The sequence below is a fragment of the Triticum dicoccoides genome, chromosome 4B (genome assembly GCF_002162155.2).
Source record: "Triticum dicoccoides isolate Atlit2015 ecotype Zavitan chromosome 4B, WEW_v2.0, whole genome shotgun sequence".
Lineage (NCBI taxonomy): Eukaryota > Viridiplantae > Streptophyta > Magnoliopsida > Poales > Poaceae > Triticum > Triticum dicoccoides.
The window spans coordinates 7,945,950-7,970,240 of record NC_041387.1 but is presented as its reverse complement, the minus strand read 5'-3'; positions in this window follow the sequence as shown (position 1 = coordinate 7,970,240).

Sequence of the window (24,291 nt, the reverse complement as noted above, 5' to 3'; positions counted from 1 at the left end):
GAAGGATGATGACTCAACATAAAAGTAAATAGATAGGCCCTTCGCAGAGGGTAGCAGGGATTTGTAGAGGTGCCAGAGCTCAGTTTTAAAATAGAGGTTGAATAACATTTTGAGCAGCATACTTTTGCTGTCAACACAACAACTATGAGATGACGATATCTTCCATGCTAAACAAATTATAGGCGGTTCGCAAACAGAATGTTAAAGTTTATACTCCCCTTCCTCCACAAGCATCAATCCATGGCTTGCTCGAAACAACGAGTGCCTCCAACATTCAATGGGTCCCAAGGGGAGTTTTGTTTGCAATTATTTTGATTTAGTTTGCATAAAGCATGGGACCGGGCATCCCGGTTACCGGCCCTTTCTCGTGAATGAGGAGCGGAGTCCACTCCTATTGAGAATAACCCACCTAGCATGGAAGATATAGGCAGCCCTAGTTGCACATGAGCTGCTCGAGCATACAAAACAGAAATTCATTTGAAGGTTTGGAGTTTGGCACATACAAATTTACTTGGAACGGCAGGTAGATACCACATATAGGAAGGTATAGTGGACTCATATGGAACAACTTTGGGGTTTAAGGAGTTTGGATGCACAAGCAGTATTCCCGCTTAGTACAGGTGAAGGCTAGCAAAATACTGGGAAGCGACCAACTGGGAGAGCGGCAACAGTCGTAAGCATGCATCAAAATTAATTTACACCAAATACAAGCATGAGTAGGATATAATCCACCATGAACATAAATATCATGAAGGCTATGTTGATTTGATTCAAATACATGCGTGAACATGTGCCAAGTCTAGTCACTCAATTCATTTAAAGGAGGATACCATCCCATCATACCACATCATAATCATTCTAATAGCATGTTGGCACGCAAGGTAAACCATTATAACTCATAGCTAATCAAGCATGGCACAAGCAACTATAATCTCTAAATGTCATTGCAAATATGTTTACTTCATAATAGCTAACTCAGGAACGATGAATCATCATATTTACAAAAACAAGAGAGGTCGAGTTCACACCAGCTTTTCTCATCCCAATAAGTCCATCATATATCATCATTATTGCCTTCCACTTGCACGACCGAACGGTGTGTATAATAATAAGAGTGCACGTGCATTGGACTAAGCTGGAATCTGCAAGCATTCAACTCAAGAGAGAAGACAAGTAATATGGGCTCTAAGTTCGATAAGCAATAAAGCATATAAAAGCCACTAAGCATTTTCAATATGGTCTTCTCGACCCCCAAAGAAAAGAAAAGAAAAGAAAATGAAACTATTTACACGGGAAAGCTCCCAACAAGCAAAAGAAGAACGGGAAATATTTTTGGGTTTTCCTTTTTAACTACTACAGCAAAGAAATAAAGTAGTACTAATTTTTTTGTTTTTCTAAAGGTTTAATAAACACACAAGAAGAAGCAGGAAAAAGAAAATAAACTAACATGAATATTACAGTGAAAGAGTATGAACACCGACATCTAGCAATGAGTGTGTGTGAACATGAATGTAATGTCGGTGGGAAATACGTACTCCCCCAAGCTTAGGCTTTTGGCCTAAGTTGGTCTATTGCCAGGGATGGCCTGGCGGATACCCGTAGGTGTAGCTGGGGTCGTACTGCGATGCAGCTGCTATCGCCTCCTGAATTGCAGCGTGGCATCGAGCTGCCTCCGCTCTCCTCTCATATTCATCTGCCTCCTCTCTGGTAATAATATATTTTCCTCTCGCCTGAAAATCAAAGAAGGTAGGAGCAGGAAGAGCAACACGGACCACATGCCATTTGTTAAAGATTAGTCGATACTGAAAGGTGGTCCAGTCCTCTCAATGAACTGGTGAGAAAACATAGAATCAAGATCTAAGTAAGAAGGGGGTAACTCCATATCACCCTCATGAATGTCTACATCAAGAAAATTAGCTAAGCGGGTTGCATAAATTCCTCCAAAGAAGCAGACTAAGGCATAGCCTAGTGGTGGGAAGGGGCTGATGCCTTCCCACCCACCCAGGTTCAAGGCATGGTACTTGCAATTTGGGGTTGTTGCACCAATTATACTGTAGGGGGTTCCCTTACAGTCTTTCTGTCAAAAAAATTCCTCCAAAGAAATCTCCGTTACGTCTATTAAGATGCAACCTACGAGCTACAATGGCTCCCATATGATAAGCTTGGTCCCCTAACACAGCGCTTCTGAGAAAGCTGAGATCAGGGGCACACATGTGACATGCTTCATCCTTAGCATTTATGCATCTACCAATGAAGAGAGCAAAATAATGTATAGCAGGAAAGTGAATGCTCCCTATAGTGGCCTGCGCTATATCTCTAGATTCCCCCACAATTATTCTAGCAAGAAAGTCTCTATATTCAGGTTTAGGGGGATCCCTGATACTACCCCAAGATGGAAGTTTGCATGCAAGAGTGAAATCTTCTAAGTCCATGGTATAAGATTTGTCATAAAGGTCAAACATGACTGAAGGAGAATTACGCGAAGATGAAAAATCAAACCTCCCCACAAATGAACTTGTGAGGTAACGATACTGGGGGCATTTATCAGCTTCAAAGTCCTCAAGACCGGCATTACGCAAATATGCGTAGAATTCTTCATTAATTCCCACTTGATTCATAAAATTTTCCGAAGGCCATTCACAGGGCCTCAGGGGAGCGTCTCTTGGTGGTTCCTCGTCACCATCACGCATTGCAAGCCTGGGACCTTGCTTCCTTGAAGAACCACCTTGGAACATCCTCCTAAGCATATTGTTTCCTCTGAAAAATAATTCTGAAATTTTTAGTAACTTCAAACAAAAGTGAACCAACTTCAATAAAACTGATAGCAACTACTCATACAAGTGCCTAGAGCATATATCAAGCATTAGAACTACTTGGAACCATATAAATTTGACATGCAAGCTCAAGAACATGGTCACCTATGTAGCACAAATTTGCAATGAATAAAGCACTAGAACAAAATCTAATTGGACCAATGGAGGAGTCACATACCAAGGAACAATCTCCCCAAGCAGTTTTGCGAGAGGTCCTTTGAGCAAGGAGATCGAAAATCGCAGCAAAAGTTGCTGGAACACGAGCTTGAGTTGGTTTTTCGGGTTTGTGTGAGACAGAGGAAGAAGATGGGTGCAGGGATAAGTGGAGGAGGGCCACCGTGGGCCCACGAGGCAGGGAGCGCGCCCAGGGGGTAGGGCGCGCCCTCCACCCTCGTGACCAGGTGACAGCTCCCCCCGCGGTAATTTTTGCACTAAAAATCCTCAAATATTCCCGAAAAAATCAGATTAAATTGGCATGGCATTCTGAGGACTTTTATTTTCGGGATATTTTTATATTGCACGGATAAGTCGGAAGACAGACAGAAAAATACTATTTTACTTTATTTCTACTAAGTAACAGAAAATATAAAGAGGGTACAGAAGGTTGTGCTTCTAATTTCATCCATCTCATGCTCATCAAAAGGAATCCACTAACAAGGTTGATCAAGTCTTGTTAACAAACTCATTCCGTTTCACATGAAACCGGAGAAATTTCGAATAACACTATGTTACCTCAACGGGGATATGGACATCCCCAATAATAAGTATATCATATTTCTTCTTGACAGTAGGGAGAGGAAATTCAAAACCTCCAAATATAATCGATGGAATTTTTCCAATAGAGTTGATACTATAAACTTGAGGTTGTTTCCTCGAATAGTGTACCGTGTGCTCATTACCATTAACATGAAAAGTGACATTGCCTTTGTTGCAATCAATAACAGCCCCTGCAGTATTAAGGAAAGGTCTTCCAAGAATAATAGACATACTATCATCCTCAGGAATATCAAGAATAACAAAGTCCATTAAAATAGTAACGTTTGCAACCACAACAGGCACATCCTCACAAATACCGACAGGTATAGCAGTTGATTTATCAGCCATTTGCAAAGATATTTCAGTAGGTGTGAACTTATTCAAGTCAAATCTACGATATAAAGAGAGAGGCATAACACTAACACCGGCTCCAAGATCACATAAAGCAGTTTTAACATAATTTCTTTTAATGGAGCATGGTATAGTAGGTACTCCTGGATCTCCAAGTTTCTTTGGTATTCCACCCTTAAAAGTATAATTAGCAAGCATGGTGGATATTTCAGCTTCAGGTATCTTTCTTTTATTAGTAATAATATCCTTCATATACTTAGAATAAGGATTTGTTTTGAGCACATCAGCTAATCGCATACGCAAAAAGATGGGTCTAATCATTTCAGCAAAGCGCTCAGAATCCTCATCATCCTTTTTCTTGGATGGTTTCGGGGGAAAAGGCATGGGTTTTTGAACCCATGGTTCCCTTTCTTTACCATGTTTCCTAGCAACGAAGTCTCCTTTATCATAGCGTTGATTCCTTGATTGTGGGTTATCAAGATCAACAGCAGGTTCAACTTCTACATCATTATCATTACTAGGTTGAGAATCAACATGAACATTATCATTAGCATTATCACTAGGTTCATGTTCATCACCTGATTGTGTTTCAGCATTAGAAATAGAAATATCATTTGGATTATCAGGTGGTTCAGCAATAGGTTCACTAGAAGTTTGCACAGTACTATCATTTTTCTTTTTCTTCCTTTTAGAAGAACTAGGCATATCAACATTATTTCTCTGAGAATCTTGCTCGATTCTCTTAGGGTGGCCTTCAGGATACAAAGGTTCCTGAGTCATTCTACCAGTTCTAGTAGCCACAATAATGGCATAATCATTTTTCTTACTATTCATTTCATTAAGCACTTCTTTCTGAGCTTTAAGTACTTGTTCTACTTGAGTGGTAACCATAGAAGCATGTTTGCTAACAAGTTTAAGTTCACCTCTAATATTAGCCATATGATCACTCAAGCGTTTAATCATAAAGGTATTCTGTTTTAATTGTCTACCAAAATAAGCATTAAAGTCATCTTGCTTAAACAAAAAGTCATCAAACTCATCCAAGCACTGACTAGCAATTTTAGTAGGAGGGACTTCAGTTTTATCATATCTGTAGAGAGAATTTACCTTTACTACCTGTGTCGGGATGTCGGGAGGTTCTTCATTAAATAAGTAATTGAGATCATATACTTCTTCAACAGGCGGTAAATTAAGACCATGTATTTCTTCAATAGGAGGTAAATTCTTAACATCTTCAGCTTTAATACCTTTTTCTTTCATAGATTTCTTTGCCTCTTGCATATCTTCGGGACTGAGAAATAGAACACCTCTCTTCTTCGGAGTTAGTTTAGGAATAGGCTCAGTAATTGGCTCAGGAGCTGGCTCGGGAGTTGGCTCAGGAGGTGCCCAATTATTTTCATTTGTCAACATATTATTCAATAGAATTTCAGCTTCATCCGGTGTTCTTTCCCTGAAAAGAGAACCAACACAACTATCCAGGTAATCTCTAGAAGCATCAGTTAGTCCATTATAAAAGATATCAAGTATTTTAGGTTTCTTAAGAGGATCATCAGGCAAAGCATTAAGTAACTTGAGAAGCCTCCCCCAAGCTTGTGGGAGACTCTCCTCTTCAATTTGCACAAAATTATATATATCCCTCAAAGCAGCTTGTTTCTTATGAGCAGGGAAATATTTAGCAGAGAAGTAATAAACCATATCCTGGGGACTTTGCACACAACCAGGATCAAGAGAATTAAACCATATCTTAGCATCACCCTTTAATGAGAATGGAAATATTTTGAGTAAATAAAGGTAGCGCGATCTCTCATTATTAGTAAACAGGGCCGCTATATCATCTAACTTACGAAGATGTGCCATAACAGTTTCAGATTCATAGCCATAGAAAGGATCAGATTCAACCAAAGTAATTATATCTGGATCAACAGAAAAATCATAATAATCCTGATCAGGAACACAGATAGGTGAAGTAGCAAAAGCAGGTTCGGGTCTCATCCTACCTCTAAAAGATTCTTTACTCCATTTAACTAGCAACCTATTACGTTCAAGACTATCCTGGAAAGGAAGATTAGCTTCAGTAGATTCAGCATTAAAAAGGTAACCCTCAGGAATAGCAGGCCTATTTTCGTCATCACTAACATCATCGTGTTCAGTTTCAATAATTTCTCTTTCTCTAGACTTAGAAATTTGTTCATCTAGAAACTCACCAAGAGGCACAGTAGTATCAAGCATAGAAGTAGTTTCATCATAAGTATCATGCATAGCAGAAGTGGCATCATCAATAACATGCGACATATTGGAACAAATAGCAGAAGCAGGGTTAGGTGTCGCTAGCTTGTTTATAACAGAAGGTGAATCAAGTGCAGAGCTAGATGGCAGTTCCTTACCTCCCCTCATAGTTGAGGGATAAATAGTTGTCTTAGCGTCTTTCAAGTTCTTCATAGTGTCCAGCAAATATAAATCACAAGTGACTCAAAGAATAGAGCTATGTTCCACGGCAACGGCACCAGAAAAAGGTCTTGATAACCCACAAGTATAGGGGATCGCAACAGTTTTCGAGGGTAGAGTATTCAACCCAAATTTGTTGATTCGACACAAGGGGAGCCAAAGAATATTCTCAAGTATTAGCGGCTGAGTTGTCAATTCAACCACAACCGGAAACTTAGTATCTGCAGCAAAGTATTTAGTAGCAAAGTAATATGATAGTGGTGGTAACGGTAACAAAAGTAAAGACAACAAAAGTAATATTTTTGGTATCTTGTAGTGATTGTAACAGTAGCAACGGAAAAGTAAATAAGCGAGAACCAGTATATGGAAAACTCGTAGGCACCGGATCAATGATGGATAATTATGCCGGATGTGGTTCATCATGTAACAGTCATAACATAGGGTGACACAGAACTAGCTCCAATTCATCAATGTAGTGTAGGCATGTATTCCGAATATAGTCATACGTGCTTACGGAAAAGAACTTGCATGACATCTTTTGTCCTACCCTCCCGTGGCAGCGGGGTCCTATTGGAAACTAAGGGATATTAAGGCCTCCTTTTAATAGAGAACCGGAACAAAGCATTAGCACAACGTGAATACATGAACTCCTCAAACTATGGCAATCACCGAGAAGTATCCCGATTATTGTCACTTCGGGGTTGTCGGATCATAACACATAATAGGTGACTATAGTCTTGCAAGATAGGATCAACAACACACATATATTCATGAAAACATAATAGGTTCATATCTGAAATCATGGCACTCAGGCCCTAGTGACAAGCATTAAGCATAGCAAAGTCATAGCAACATCAATCTCAGAACATAATGGATACTAGGGATCAAACCCTAACAAAACTAACTTGATTACATGATAAATCTCATCCAACCCATGACCGTCCAACAAGCCTACGATGGAATTACTCACGCACGGCGGTGAGCATCATGAAATTGGTGATGGAGGATGGTTGATGATGACGACGGCGACGAATCCCCCTCTCCGGAGCCTCGAACGGACTCCAGATCAGCCCTCTCGAGAGAGATTAGGGCTTGGCGGCGGCTCCGTATCGTAAAACGCGATGATTTCTTCTCTCTGATTTTTTTCTCCCCGAAAGCCAATATATGGAGTTGCAGTTGGCGTCGGAGGGCATCCAGGGGGCCCACGAGGTAGGGGGGTGCGCCCCCCACCCTCGTGGACAGGGTGTGGGCCCCCTGGTCTTCATCTTTGGCGAGTATTTTTTATTATTTATTCTAAGATATTCCGTGGAGTTTCAGGTCATTCCGAGAACTTTTGTTTTCTGCACATAAAACAACATCAGGGCAATTCTACTGAAAACAGCGTCAGTCCGGGTTAGTTCCATTCAAATCATACAAGTTAGAGTCCAAAACAAGGGCAAAAGTGTTTGGAAAAGTAGATACGACGGAGACGTATCAGCCGCCGAGGAATAGGAGGGGGCTGCCCCCCCCCCAGCCCAATAGTTAGGCAGGTTGTGAATTGTCAGGAGGACCTTAGGGTTGTCAGTATTTGTAGGTAGTGAATTGTGTTTTGTGTTGTGTATTTTGAGAGTACTTTCAGATATGAATGTCTTTTGAATTTTGGATTTGCAGTATTGAGCATATGAAGTATTTTATGAATTCTAGAGATCTATTTTTAGCACTTAAAAAAATTTAGTTTCATAGGAGTATAAAAGTGCAGACAATGTGATTCTCAGAGAAGAAACTGCAAGTTTCAGTTTCAGATAAGAAACTGCAAGTTCTATTTCAGATAAGAAACTGCAACTTTCAGAGGCAGAGCATTTATATTAACACGGCCTTTTCAAACAGGGTTAACATCATGTTGGAAGTTTTATTCATGGTCGAGAATGGAACTACCAGGCAGTTAACATCATGCTGATCAACATTCATGCATACCACATCTTCATATGATGCACAGTCAAAATGCCCACACAATGTCGAGTGTGCGAAACACAGAGAAAACGAGGGACAAAGTTTTGGCAAGTGTTGGACGTGGTTTTGGGCTGCCCCGTCTAGGCTTTCATTTTTAACATGCGCAGCCCACGACCTCAGATGGGAGGTTCATAGGCCTGTTTGTATTTTCTTAGGGACGTCATGTATCGACCGGCCTATGGACCTCCCATCCGAGGTTTTATTTTTGGCAGCCCAATTTATGTATTGTTTTGAAGAAAACGCAGAGGTATGTTCTATTTTTTTTATATAAGAATAGGAACGCCAGGTCCAACTTATGTTTCCCTTCTAACTATATTATATATATTTAAATTATTTTATATGTTATTATATATTATTTTTATTGTCATCATATATTTAACAGATACTTACATATGTAAGAAAACAATATCCCACATCTTATTAACTTATAAAAATAATTTCTTAACAAATAAAATCGTGGATTGTTTTGGCACGAAAATCCTAGTGATTGTGTACAAAAGCTTGGTAAGATTTAAGGATGAATGTAATAATATCACTTATTATTTAAATATATTTATAACAAAATGCGCAGCCCCTTTTTATTTTTTGATAACATTGCTGGCCCAACCAAACATTATAATTAGAATCAGCCCAAAAAAATCGTGTATTTCGAAAAAGTGCAAATGGCCTGTAATTTTTTAGAAAATAAAATAAATGGGCCGCATGGACGCTACATTATTTGTTCACCCAACCCAGCTAATGGCTGTAATTCAAAAAAAATATCAAATTGACTGTAAATTCTACTGCGCAAAAAAAAGACTGTAAATTCTGAAAAAATGGGTTGAATATGTGCCACATTTTTGGAGGCTGAAATGTGGGCCAATAGTTCGAAGCCAATGCAAGTCGTTGTCAATTTAGTCAACAAATGATTCTGATATGTTAGCCGTTGGAATTACATCCAACGACCGGCATCCATCTTCAATCTCTCGTCTTCTTCCTCCAGCGCCGTCGGGACCACCTCCCGCCTCCTGCTGCTAGCAGCTCTGCTTAGCACGCTTCGCTTTGAAGCGCTACTCCACCGTTGGCCAGGCCATCCCTCCACCCCTCCACACCTCCTGTTCTTCTCCACCGACTGCCGAACCACACTGCACTAGAACCAGTTAACCCTCGTACACCTCTCCGTCTGCGACTCTACCCCCGCGTCTTCTCATCTCCGGCTCGTTGCTGTCCGGGGCCTCGCCGTCGTCCACCACCTTGGATGCGCACAGCGCGGCGTGGTCAACGTGGTCAATGAACGACACCATCCGAAGTAGACTGTGTGTGGAGAGGCTGATAGCTGGGTCCACGGCCGCACACAAGGAAATGCCTCCTTATTACGTGCAAAATAATGATTCCTCCACCTGACATCTGGGATCCACCAGAAGGGCCTCTGTATTTCACGAAAATAACGAGCCCCCCGCTGACATGTCGGACCCACCAGCTATCTTCGCACGCAAGGAAGTGCCTCCTTATTACGCACAAAAAAAATGAATACTCCCCTTGCCAGCTGGAACCCAGCATAGTGGGAGGCTGACTTGTGGGCCTACCAAGTTGACGGGGACGGAGGGCTTTGTCAACTTAGTCAATATGAACGATTCTAGCTCCTGTTACCGTACGATGTTCATCCAACGGCCGTAGTGCTTCTTCAACCTCTGGTCTTCTTGCTCCAGCCGCCCAAACCAGCGCTGGTCATGCCGCGTGCTCCTGCCTCCCGTGGCCGGCTGTGATGCCGCGGAGGCCTCACCGCCCCCTACTACTCCCACCGCTGGCCAGGCCATCCCTCTACTCAACCGCACCCCCTGTTATTCTGCGGCGACGGCAGCCTCACACCGCAGCCGAACTAGTGAACCCTCGTACTCCTCTTCACGTGGGCATCCACTGCTGCGTCTTCCCCGGCTCCAAGTCGTCCCGTTCCTAGTCCTCTCCGTCGTCCACCGCCGTGGTGCTCTCGGCACGGCGTGGTCAACATGGTCAAGGAACGACTTCCATCGGACGTGGACTATACGTGGAGAGGCTGACAGCTGGGTCCACGGCCGCAGCAAGGAAGTGCCTCCTTATTACGCGCAAAATAATGATTCCTCCACCTGACAGCGGGGACCCACCGGACGGGCCACCGTATTTCATGAAAAAAACATTTCCCCCTGACAGCTGGGACCCACCAGCTACATCTTCGCACGCAAGGAAGTGCGTCCGGGCAAAAAAAATGATTCGCCCCCCTGACCGCTGGGACCCACCAGCTACATCTTCACACGCAAGGAAGTGCGTCCGGGCAAAAAAATGATTCGCCCCCCTGACTGCTGGGACCCACCAGCTACATCTTCGCATGCAAGGAAGTGCCTGACAGTCAGGACCCACCTGGTCGAAGCGTACGTAGCGTTGTCATTCTGGTCGCGAACGTGTACGTACATATATACTGGTGGATGTAGAGGCGCGCACGTGTTGTAATAGAGGCGCGTACGTGTCGTAGTAGAGGCGCGCACGTAGCATGTACACGTACGTACAGCGGCCAGGGTGCAAGAAAGAAAATACGGCCACGTATGTGTACATACGGGCGGGGTCTCGAACGCCTACTCGCGCATACGTACGGCCAGAGCTCGTGTACATGGCTGGGTCGGAACGGAGAAACAACGTCGTCGTCGTGTTCATGGGGAGGCAACGGAATGCGTTGTGTTCATGGGGAGGCAACGGAATGCGTCGTGTGCATCGGGAGGCAACGAAACGCGTGGGAGCCAACCGGCTGGGTTGGAATGGAATGCGTTGTCATGTTCATCGGGAGGGCTTGGACGGCACAGGCGATGGAAACGAGGCCTGGTGTACCGCACAATGGAGGAAACGGACCTCCTACGTTCGGAACGGGGTCTTGTTGATCGGGAGGGGTCTGGCATACCACAAAACAGAGGAAACGGACCTCCTACGGTCGAAACGGGGGTCCTGTTGATCGGGAGGGGTGTGGCGTACCGCAAAACAGATGAAACGGACCTCCTACGGTCGAAACGGGGGTCCTGTTGATCGGGAGGGGTGTGGCGTACCGCAAAAAGGACAAAATGGACCTCCTACGGTCGAAACGGGGGTCCTGTTCATCGGGAGGGGTGTGGCGTACCGCAAAACGGGACTCCACGGGATACTGATCATCTCCATCGTCGACCTCCTCCGGCCTCCACGGGCTACCGTCAACCTCCTCCAGCCTCCACGGGCTCCTGTTCATCCAGCCTCCACCATGCGCTACTCCACCGGCTACTGTTCAACCACCCCTCCACCGGCACCCCTCCACCGTCTGATGTTCATCCAGCCCTTCACACAAGGTTTTAAATAGCGGGCTCTATGAACAGTATTGCGGCCGCTATTGCGGTAGCGTGTCCTAGCCGCTACAAGTCAAACGCTGCGCTAGGAAATAGCGTGTTTGGCATGATGCGGCCGCTATAGCGGCTGTCAGAGCGCAATAGCGTACGTTTAGGTAGCGTTGGTTGCGGTCATAGCGGGCTTGTACCTGGTATAAATTTGAGACGCGCACTGAACCGGCGAGCCCTAACCCTAAATCAGCGCACTCCTCTCGTTCCCCTTCTTTTTGGCGGGCGGCGGATCCCCAGCGGTAGCACAGCTAACGCCGGATGACCGGAGGCCGGACGGAGAGGCCGGATGGACGGTTGATGGCTCAACCCCCATAGCCCCTGCTCCCTTCCCGTTCGTTGAGGCGGCAGCCGGCTGGGCGGCCACTTCCTGCTCGACGCACTTCCCTGGGTCGACGACGGGCCATTTCTGACGACGACGACAGAGGGAGTCCCCTTCCTGCTCGACGCAGATCCGCAGTAGGACGGTGACCAGCGACGAGGCAGTCCCCTTCCTGCTCCACGCCTCCACTCCATACTGCTCGTGCTCTGCTCCTTACGTCCGGTTGCTCTGCTCTGCTCTAATCGGGCAGCTCTCACCATATACACAAATCAATGCATAGTTTAGTACATAGATGAAATTGGGCGGGGAGCAAGGGGCTTAGAGCATACAATTATATAATAGTACGTCCGTACATAGGCCACTGCTCACTGCGGCACTAACCACTTACTAGTTACTAGTTCTCTCGGCTAGAACAAGTATTGAAACACCAGATGCACAAAGTTTAGTGTGATAATGATAAATTAGCACAATAGTACTATACTCATTACAGTCTCTGCATTTTATTTGTACTGTTAAATTTATGTTTATAAATTCAGTTTATAGTGATACACTTGCACAGGTTTGTAATTCAACAAATCAACTATCTGCACCATGCATGATCTGCACTGGTAATTCAGTCAAATTAATAGCTTATGTTTGTTTCTTTTCCTGCAGTTGTAGGCTACTAGCACAATGTCTTCAGCCGGATCAGGGGCGTCGTCTGCAGCAGCAACCACGGCTGGTAGAACAAGAAAAGATGCAGCCTGGGAGCATGCTTTACCAATTACTGATGAGTTTAGGACCAAGAACAGAGTTGGGTGCAAATATTGCTTGAACTTTTATAATGGTGCCATTACAAGATTTAAGAAGCACTCGGCTGGACTGAGAAAGGACTGTGTACCTTGCACGCAGGTTCCTGATCATGTTAGAGAGCAAATGAGTGCATTGATAGTTGAGAATGATAAAAAGAAGGATAAATCACTAAACAAAATGTTGGCGCTGCAAGAGGAGGTCAGAGGGATGTATGATCAGGGTGGGAATGAGGATGAAGATTGTGAAATTGTTGAGTTTTCTCCTGCAGCAAGTGGAAGCTCTCAACTTCCTAAGAAGCCTCTGATCAAGGGTCCAATGGACAGGTATCGTGCACGACCAGGAGCAGGGAAACAAACAACGGTGAATGCTCATTACAAGATCAAAGAAGCAAAGACAACTTATGACTATATCTGCGAGTTCTTCATTGAGGGTGCGCTTGCACATAATCTTGCTAGTCTTAAATCATTTGCTCGAATGGTGGAAGCAATTGGACAGTTTGGTCCAGGATTGAAGCCACCGACACCTTATCAGCTTGCCAATCCTTTGTTGAAGATACAAGTTAGCAAGGTAGATGAAATGTTGAAGGTCCAAAAGGAGGCATGGGTTGCTACTGGATGCTCTATAATGACTGATGCCTGGACAGATCATCGAGGAAGGAGCTTAATGAATTTTGTTGCCCATTCTTCCAGAGGCGTGTGCTTCCTCTGTGCCATTGAAGCTTCAATGGAGGTTCACGATGCCAAGTTCATCTTCAGCTTGGCCATGTCTTGCATTTCTGAAATTGGTGCTGAAAAGATTGTTCAAGTAGTCACGGACAATGCAAGTAACAATATTGCAGTTAAGCAGAAGCATCCTCAAATATTCTGGACCTCATGTGCGGCCCACACAATCAACCTAATGCTCCAAGACATTGGAAATATACCCATAGTCAGCTCAACAATTACCAATGGTAAGACCATCACAAATTTCTTTTATGCACACACTAGATTGTTGGCTATTCTTCGCAAGTATGCCAAAGGTGATTTAGTCAGAGCTGGTGCTAATCGATTTGCAAGTCACTACTTGAACTTGAAGAGTTTGTATGGGAAGAGGAAGCAGCTGAAGCTAATGTTTGCATCAAATGATTGGGCTGGCAGTAGTTATGCTAAGAAGCCATTGGGCAAACGTGTGTACAAGCTCGTAATGGACAATAAGTTTTGGGCCAAGATAAACCTGCTAGTGAATTATTTTGAGCCACTTGCCAATGTGCTTAGGCGGGTTGATGGAGACACTCCAGCCATGGGGTTCTTATATGGTGATCTTCTCCAAGCAAAGCAGGAAATAGGAGTCCGGCTCAACCATGTTGAGAAAAAATATGGTCCTATTTGGGAGATCATAGATAGAAGGTGGGATAACAAGATGAAAACAGTGCTGCACAAAGCTGGTTATTTTTTGAACCCTTTCTTCTACTATGATAGACAGAGTGAAATGGCTGAAGAAGATTTCATGGAAGCAGTCATAGAGTGTGCATCTGTTATGTACAAAAATAACATAGAGGTGCAAGACAATATTGTCTCCCAGCTTAGTTATTATACTGAAGCCATAGATTCATTTGGAACTGACATGGCCATTAGACAACGCAAAGTAGCAACTATTACTCCTGGTAAGAATGCTAGAACTTGTGAGAGTCTTTCCTGAATGTTGCAACTTGGTAGTGATGTACTTCTTTATTTGTTTGACTTGCTTGTTTGCAGCAAGATGGTGGACCGTGCATGGAACTTCTGCAAAGGACTTGAAGAAGATGGCTATTAGAATCTTGAGCTTAACTTGTAGTTCTTCGGCATGTGAAAGAAATTGGTCTGCATTTGAGAGCGTAATAACATCCCCAATTAAGCTATTCCTCAATTGCTTAGTTTCTTACCATTTTTTGTTTGCATCATGTGAATTACTAAATGGAATGTACTATTGTATTTGTATTTTAGGTACATTCAAAGAAGAGGACCAGACTAGAACAGAAGAAGTTGAATGATCTTGTTTATGTGATGTTCAACAAGAGGCTGGACTCGAAGTACTCTGAGAGGGAAAGGGACCCACTGCTTGCAAAATACATTGAAGATGAGCCACCAAATGAGTGGATGTTGGATGAAGAGCTACTACAAGATGATGAGTCATCTGAAGATGAAGCTGAAATTGACATCAATTCAAAGGGGAAACAAAAATCTGTAGCTTCAAGAACTAGAGGCAAAAGAGCTCGTACAAATCAAGATGTCGAAGATGAGGAGGAAGAGGAGGAAGTGGCAGAAGAAGAGGAAATGGAAGAAGAGGATGAGAACCAAGAAGCTGAGGAGGACAATGGTGAAGACCAAGAAGTGGACATTGATCTGACTGTTGAAGATGAAGAGGATGGTGAATGACTTGAATCTTGCTTCTTGCATGATCTGACTTGAATCTGTTTTATTTTGCGTGATGGTTGTGGCCTGACGGTGTCGTGCACTCTTGTTGTCACTTGTCAACTTTGTTAATGTGTCATGCACTCATTTCTGTTTTTAATTCTGTGATGGATGGATGGTAATTAGGTCATGGCTTGATGGATGTAGACTACGAAGTCTGAACTTATTTATTTGATGATGAGTGCCTATGAACCAAATATGCTGGTGGTTGTTGTTTGATATCATGATATGGTTGGCTGTTTGCATAATTCTGTTCAATTCAAGTGCTTATATGGTTGCATGGTTACTACTTACATGGTTGAATATTTCCTGATGGACCAATTATTCAATTCAAGTGTCATATTGTTTTCAACTAATTAGAAATATACGTAATAATATGTAGTTTGCAAGTGCTTTTACAAAAGCGCTATGCGGGCGCATAGCGTCCGCAATATCACCCGCTATCCGTATTCCGCTACGACGACCTCAATCCGCTATCACCCCGCTATCCGCTATTTAAAATCATGCCTCCACACCACGGGGTCATGTTCAACCACCCCTCCACGGGCACCCCTCCACCGCCTACTGTTCATCCAGCCCTCCACCACACCACGGGGTCCTGTTCATCCAGAGGCAACGCCACCGCTCACTGTTCATCCAACCCCCCCCCCCGCAACGCTCACTATTCATCCGAGAGGCAGCATCGATCGGCTTCAGTTAGCAGCAGTAGCGAAGGAATCGCTCGATCGGGTTCAGTTAACAGCCATCGATCGATCGCTCGGGTTCAGTAACGCGTAGCCTACAGTGCAATCGCTCGGGTTCAGTTAGAGCCCAACGCCTCGATCGGGTTCCGTTAGAGCCAGCGCCTCGCACACACGTGCATACGTGTACGAGAGAAACGTGCATTGCTCGGCCCCCAACCTCCCACCGTAACCGGGAACTCCTCGAAATTTTCCTCACCCTCGGTTCTACCACGGTTTTTTCCGTCATGGACGGTCCAAAGAATGTCATGCAGCTGCGTCTCTGGCCCGCCTAGGACGAAAAGCCCATTTTCTGTCATAATTTTTTGTCATAGAAGTAGGAGCCCACCACATCTATGATGATACCTGGTTTTGTCACAATTATCGTCATAGAAGTGTCATATGTATGACAGAAACAAATTTCGTTCGCCCCAAAATGTCACGGGTGTGTCTTTTTTTTGTAGTGACACCTTATAACATAGGCAAGAACCCTTTCTTTGCTTGATCCATTTTGAAATTTGTCAAAACTTTGTCAAGGTATGTGCTTTGTGAAAGTCCAATCAAGCGTCTTAATCTATCTCTATAGATCTTGATGCCCAATATGTAAGCAGCTTCACCGAGGTCTTTCATTGAAAAACTCTTATTCAAGTATCCTTTTATGCTATCCAGAAATTATATATCATTTCCAATCAACAATATGTCATCCACACATATATGGGTGTCTCCTTCGAGGGGCGATGGACCAAGACGTGCGATGGCGGGTCTCCTTCGCCGCCGACCTGATGACGGGCGCTCTCCGGTTCATCGACGGGGAGGTCGTCCTTCGTTGAGGGGCGCTGCGTCTCGTCCTCTTTTACGAGCTCGGTGTCATCATGGACGCGCGGTATCTCCGCGAGGGCGAGTCCATCGACATCGGAGACGTGATCTTGTTTCCCTGCTACTTCGCAAAGGTGCGAGACCACCTGTCGGCGTCGGGCGCGTCGGCGGGAGACACGGCGGAGAAAGCGAAGCAACCAGGCGCGGTACACGGAAACACCGATGGGCGGTACACGACGGATCGGGTGCGGTGCGACACGGGCACGACCTTGGGCCCCCATCCATCCATGGCGGATGGGCGACACATGGGTGCGCATCCAAGCATCCACTCGCGACCACGGGTGCGCGGTGGGGGTATAAATATCCGCCCCAGCCCCTACTTGACCTAGACTCTACCCTCGCCCACCTCTGGACGGCGGAGAAAAACCCTAGATCGAGATCTGGAGAGGAGTGGGGGTGGTGGAGAGGCAAGGTGGGCGGAGATCCTCGATCCTTCGCGGAGGTAGCTGCCTCGCCTCCCATGGCGGCTGATGCGGGGTGTGGGTACCAGGGGGAGCGGCGCCAAGGCGCGGATGCGGGCCATGCGGGACGCGACACGGGTCGCGGTGCGGGGAGGATGGCCGGCCGCGACAACGACCGTGGTGGAGACAAGAGAAAATACTCCTGGAAGCGGAGTGAAGGTGGCGGCGACCACACCATCTCTGGCTCGTCCAATCCCAGCTCTGCGACAGCTGACACCTCGAGCTGGGATGCGGCTGCGGCCACCAGGCGCCATGAAGCTCAAGATGGTGGTGTCTGGGTGGAGAAGCAGCATCCGATGATGGTGTCGGTGGACACAGGAAGTGGACAAACTTCGTCACCAATTCGCCGCCCGCATGGCAAGCAGAACATCACTCAGGTGCCTCCTACCAAAAACCCCATCCCCTGCCCCATTTGCAAATCCATTGAACATCCCCCTGCTAGATGCCCTCAAGTTTTCTGCGAGTGGTGTAAAAAATTAGGTCATCTGGCATCTGTTTGCACGACATTCATTCCTTGGGAGTGTATTGCCCTGATGTGTGCTTTTCAATCCAAGGGGCAGGGGTTTTACTACATCCATGATTCCTGCACAGCTAGTCAGCTTAAGGAAAGGTCCAATAATATTGTTGTTACTATTGTGGAGGGTGAGATGTCGACCAGGCAGATGGAGTTGGATTTATCTGACTACCTTGCTACTGGATGGCGTTGTTCAGCCTATGCCATTGGTCCTGGGGTATTTGTAGTTCGTTTTCCTAACCCACGGGCTGTTGCACAAATTTGCTATGTGGGAAAAATTAATTTGAAAACGAGTGGGGCTGTTATTCATGCCACTCAGTGGTCTTCAGCTGTGGGGTCGAAAGGGATAATGGAAGTTGCATGGGTGAGGGTGATTAACGTCCCACTCGATAAAAGGAGTGAGAGAAACATAGCATTCGTGGCCTCTTTGGTGGGGGTTCCCCTGGAAATTGATACTGCAACCTTGCATCGCCCTGATTCTGTGCGTGTGAAGCTAGGGTGCAGAAATGTTGGCGCTATACCTGGGATTGCGGAGTCAGTTTTGGGAGGGCACTTTTATGATTTTTCTTATGAGGTGGAGCAGGTGCTGATCAGGGACCCTAATCGTGAAACAAATGAGATAAGGGTGCCTCCTAATTCTGATGAAGGAAACTATAAAAAAATGAAACAAGATATGAATCATGGAGCTCAGATGGGCAGCACCTCGACTGGGCTTGGAAGGAAATCTCTCCCCATTCCCCATCAAGAGGTGCCTGTCCCGATTCGGGAATCACAGGAGAGCATGGAATCTGATGATTCTCTCCACACTACAGTGCTTATTGAAACTATGAAGTATGAACATGAGCAGGGGGAGAAAGAAAAAGTAAGTACTTTGTGTCAACAGGATATGATGAAACCTAATCCTGAATATAAAGAAACAGTGAAAACCTATTCTGATGTGGTTAAATCCTTGCCACAGGTTGTGGAGGTGGTGGGGCAACATGATTCAGCGCTGAAAGTAAGCAAAGATTACAGGGTGGAATCCCCTGAGATGAATGTTGAGGTGATTCCCACCCCCCTTTAGTCACTGAGGAGAATTTGCGCTTCAGCTTGAGGAATGTGCAGAGTAAACTGGAGCGTGTGGAGGACAAGGCTGCTGCTGCGGCAAAAAAGAGGAACATGGAAGGTAACAAAATCAAAACCTAACTCTTTTGATACCTTATCAGATCCTGTCCTCATTCTTAAAGCTGTTAAGATGGGTGTTGTGATGCCAGATTCTGACTTTGCTAATATTGATATTTTAAGAGAATTGGAAAGAACCAAAATAAGGACTCCTTGGATGATAAGGTAGATAATAAAAATTGCAATAATAATATCCTGTTATTGACTAATGGGAAAGGAGATCAGACCCCCTTGGACATGAGATGGAGTGAGGAAAATGAGGTGGATGAGGAACCTTTTACTATAGTTAGGTCTAGAAAGAAAAGAGAAAGAAAGAGTAATATTGTCATATCTAGACCTGTTACTAGAAGTCAAAAAGGGAAGAAAGATCTTGAGAGAGAAAAAATGGCAGCCCTACCCAGCCTCCTGGTAGGAATGTCAAACAGGGGAGAAAACCTAGTGTGATTAAATGAATGGTATTTTTTGAAATTGTAGAGGAGCAGGTAAAAAAGGAATGAGTACCTGCTTCTCTGACATGATAAAAGATCATTCCCTAGATTTCCTATGCCTTCAAGAAACTAAGAAAAGAACTTCCCTCCTAAAAGTATAAGGAAAATAGACCCTGCGGCCCATTTTGATTGGAATTGGATTCCATCAATAGGCAAGGCAGGGGGGATCTTGTGTGGTGTGAAGAGAGAGACCTTAGATGTTATATCCTAGACCCCTGGTAGATTTTGCTTGCAAGCCAACCTATATGATATTAATCTCAAGAGTGTATGGGCCCACATTATAGTTTATGGAGCTGCCCATGACGACAGTAAAGATGATTTTCTTGTAGAACAAGCCTCTATGTGTGCTCACACACATGTCCCATATATAGTGGGTGGTGATTTTAATATCCTCAGAGGGAGTTGTGACAAGAACAAACCTTGAACCGATCCCCTTATATGGATAAATTTAATTCCATAATAGGTTCTTTAAATCTCCGGGAGATTTACATGGGGGGAGGCAAATATACATGGACTAACATCCAAAAACACCCTACCCTTGAGAAACTGGATAGAGTGTTGATGAGTTTCGACTGGGAGGACTTGTTTCCTCTGGTTACTGTTCGTAAACTGGTTAGGGATGTTTCTGATCACAATCCTATCCTCTTATCCTCTGGAGCGAGCAAAAAAAGGATGCCTCACCAACATGAGTTCAGATTTGAGCTTAGTTGGCTGCGAGACGAAAACTTCTACCCCATAGCCAAGAAGATATGGGAACAACCTGTCCGGGCTGCTGATCCTATTGATATTCTTAATGTCAAACTGAAACAGCTCAAAAAAATACGTTAAAGGGTGGGGGTCGAATGTTTTTGGTCATGCTAAGAAAAGAAAGAAGGAAATCAAAATGGTGTTGGAAGAGATTGAAAGTAAAGAAGAGTAAGGACCGCTCGAACCTGGTCTTTATGAGAGGAAAACAACCTTATAGACTGAGGTCAATGATATCCTTTTTAATGAAGAGTTGTCTTGGTTACAACAATCAAACGAGCGATGGCTTTTAAAGGGTGATCTTAATACAACCTTTTATCATAGGGTGGCGAATGGCAAGAAGAGAAAAAACACAATCCAATCCCTCACGGACGGGGAAGTTGCGATTGAGGGGACCACCAACCTCTTAGCTCATGCTACTAACTACTATAAGGAACTTTTCGGTCCTGCTAGAGGAAACCTCTTTCACCTTTCCCCTAATATGTGGACCGATAGTGAGAAATTGACGGAGGATGATAATACTTTGCTCACTAGTAAATTCACCGAGGAAGAAGTGAAAAAAGCTCTCTTCGGTATGAAGAGCAACCAGGCCCTGGCCCGGATAACATACCAGCGGAGTTTTATAAACATTTGCTGGGACTTTGTGAAAGGGGATATCACGCGCTTGTTTGATGCTTTTCATAACAACCTTTAGATGTTGCTCGTTTGAATTATGGAGTGATAACTCTTATCCCAAAAGTGAACGAGCTAAAAGGATCTAGCAATATAGACCAATCTGCCTCCTGCGATGCCCTTATAAGCTTATTACCAAGGTTTTGGACAATAGAGCGACCCTTTCTGCTGATATCCTCATCAGCAAGCATCAAAATGCGTTTATAAAGCATAGGAACATTACGGATGGTATTTTGACCCTTCATGAGATTCTGCATCATACGCAGCGTAAGAAAAAGGTTGGTGTGGTGCTGAAACTCGATTTCGCAAAAGCCTATGATAAAATCAATTGGGATTTCCTTCTTGAGTGCCATAAAAACAGAGGTTTTGGCCCTGTGTGGTGTGGCTCGATACATAATATCCTTAAGAATGGTACCATTAACATCAAGTTGAATAACAAAAATGGCCCCTATTTCTGAAGCTGCAAGGGAGTGCGACAAGGGGACCCGCACTTTCCTTTCTTATTCAATATGGTTGTAGAAGCCCTATCTAAAATTATCCTTAATGCACAAAAAGAGAAAATGCTGACAGGCCTCGGTCCAGATCTGATCAATGGGGATGTTGCTATCCTCCAATATGCAGACGATACTGTCATCTGCTTTGAGCATGACAAGGAAGCTGCAATCAATTTGAAACTCTTGCTGTATATTTTTGAGCTCATGTCATGGCTTAAAATAAATTTCCTTCAAAGTGAAGTTTTATGCATAGGGGATGATGATGACATACTTACCTTCTACTCCGAGCTCTTTAATTGCCAAATTGGGCATTTTCCTATGGAATATCTAGGGGTTCCTGTGAGTTACTCCACTCTTCGTGCATTAGACTGGGATTTTGTGGATGATAGATTCCTCAAATGCTGTGAATCTTGGATTGGAAATGCAGCATCTTCTGGGGGGAGACTGACCTTACTCAACTCCTCCCTTACTAGCATCATATTCTACTACATGTCTATGTTTATGCTATCTAAGAAAGTGATTGAGAAGTTAGATAAGCACAGAAAAAAGTTCTTTTGGCAGGAAACTGATGGTTGGAAAAGATACCACTTGGTCAAGTGGTCTAGAATTTGTAGGTCCAAAAACAAAGGGGGGCTAGGAGTTAAAGATCTGCATAGACAAAATATCACCCTACTCACCAAATGGTGGTGGAAATTGGAAACCCAGCAAGGGCTTTGGCAGGAGGTGATTTGTGCTAAATATTTCAGAAATGACACGATCCCCTCAGTAAAAAGTAAGTTTGGGGATTCCCCTATTTGGAAAGCTATTATGAAAGTAAAGGAAGTGTATTTGGTAGGGAGGAAAGTGATCTCGAACTCTGGTAATGTAGGCAGAGTTTGGATTGATTCTATTAGAGGTGCTGCCCCTTGAGAAATAAATTCCCAGCCTTATTCCACATCTGCAACTATCAAGAGATTACTGTTGCTGAGTTTAAAATTTTTGACGGTAGTGACCTGTTCAGAAGAAATTTGCACCCTCCCCTCACGGATCAGTGGAAGGATCTGGTTGAGGTGGTTAACTCCTGGCAATTATCTGACGAGACTGATCATATTAGTTGGGCGTTGGGTAAAAAAGGTAAATTCTCAACCAAATCAGTCTATACCTATTTGGAAAGGCATCTGGCTGGATGTGACTATAGATGGATCTGGAAAGCAAAAATCCCCCTCAAAATCCAAATTTTTCTTTGGCAAGTGTTCCAAAACGCAATTTTGACTAGAGAAGTCATGAGAAAGCGCAACTAGGCAGGCAATCCTAAATGCTCTTTTTGTGATAATGTGGAGACCTCACAACATCTTTTCTTTACTTGCCCTGTTGCTCGGCTGGTATGGAGGACGGTTGGATGTGTGCTGGGCACATCTCTCTGTCCGAATAACATTTGGCAGTACTTTTCCTGGTGTTATATCTTCCTTCCTGATGGAACCAAATTTTACACCTCTGGTTTGGCAGCAGTTTGTTGGGCAATCTGGAACAATCGTAACCAGGCTACTTTTGAACATAAAGACCTCAAAAGCCCTCTTAATGTGGTGTATGATGCTTGTGGTTTATTGATGTACTGGGCAGGTTTGATGGCTGGTGATGATCGGGAGGCCATGGAGCGCGGAGCCAAGATGCTCAGGTCCAGTGCTTCGATGATGATGATGATCTGCGCGGCTCCAACCAACTCTGCTTCGAACTGATCCCTTCTACATCTCTTCGAGGCTTCAAATTTTCGTCTGTCAGGATAGGCTGCCTTCACTCCTGCGCGAGTGCTCTATTTGCTCTCTTGTGAGCCTGTAAGCTTGGTGAATTTAGACTGTTTCGGGTTCCTTTTGGAGGCTCCTTGGTGTTTAGATCCTATAGGTTTGCGTGATCACAGGTGTCACTGGGTTTTCGCCCCACAATGAGCTGCTCGATGACGAGTGCTCATGGTGGGTTTCCCAGTGGTGCCTTGAACTCGCCCCCCTGTTCTAGTTTCCTTATGTTGAATTTGACTCTTGGGTTTTTGGTACTCTGAACTATGTATTTCCGTTATGCTTTTAATGGAAAGGGGTTGAGGCACGATTCAAAAAAAAAGTCATCCACATATAAGATTAGAAATGCTACAGAGCTCCAACTCACTTTCTTGTAAATACAGGCTTCTCCAAAAGTCTATATAAAACCATATGCTTTGATCACACTATCAAAATGTTTATTCCAACTCCGAGAGGCTTGCACCAGTCCATAAATGGATCGCTGGAGCTTGCACACTTTGTTAGCACCCTTTGGATCGACAAAACCTTCTGGTTGCATCATATACAACTCTTCTTCCAAAAATCCATTCAAGAATGCAGTTTTGACATCCATTTGCCAAATTTCATAATCATAAAATGTGGCAATTGCTAACATGATTCGGACACACTTAAGCATCGCTATGGGTGAGAAATTGAAAGTGCGTTATATCGACTAGAGGGGGGGTGAATAGGCGATTTTTATGAATTCTTCACTGAGGAATTTGCGGGCGAGGAAATTCCTTAGCGAAGAAATACTTGCAGCGGAATAAGTACTCAAAAGTAAGAATAGCAGAACACAAGCATGGTCATCATGATGAAATGAAGACAAGCACAGAGTACAGAAAGCATAAACACAGGATAACACAGGATGAAGACAAATAGACTGAAGAAATTGAACTGAGGAAATTGAGAAAGTCTTCAGTCAAAGTCTTGAAACACAGATATGAACAAGTGCACAACACAGTTATGAGGTAATGATAGAGTTGAGGAAATAGAAACAGTAAGCTTGGTGAAGATAATGATTTGGTAGACCAGTTCCAACTACTGTCTCAGTTGTACATCTGGTTGGAGCGGCTAGGTATTTAAACCTGAGGACACACAGTCTCGGACACA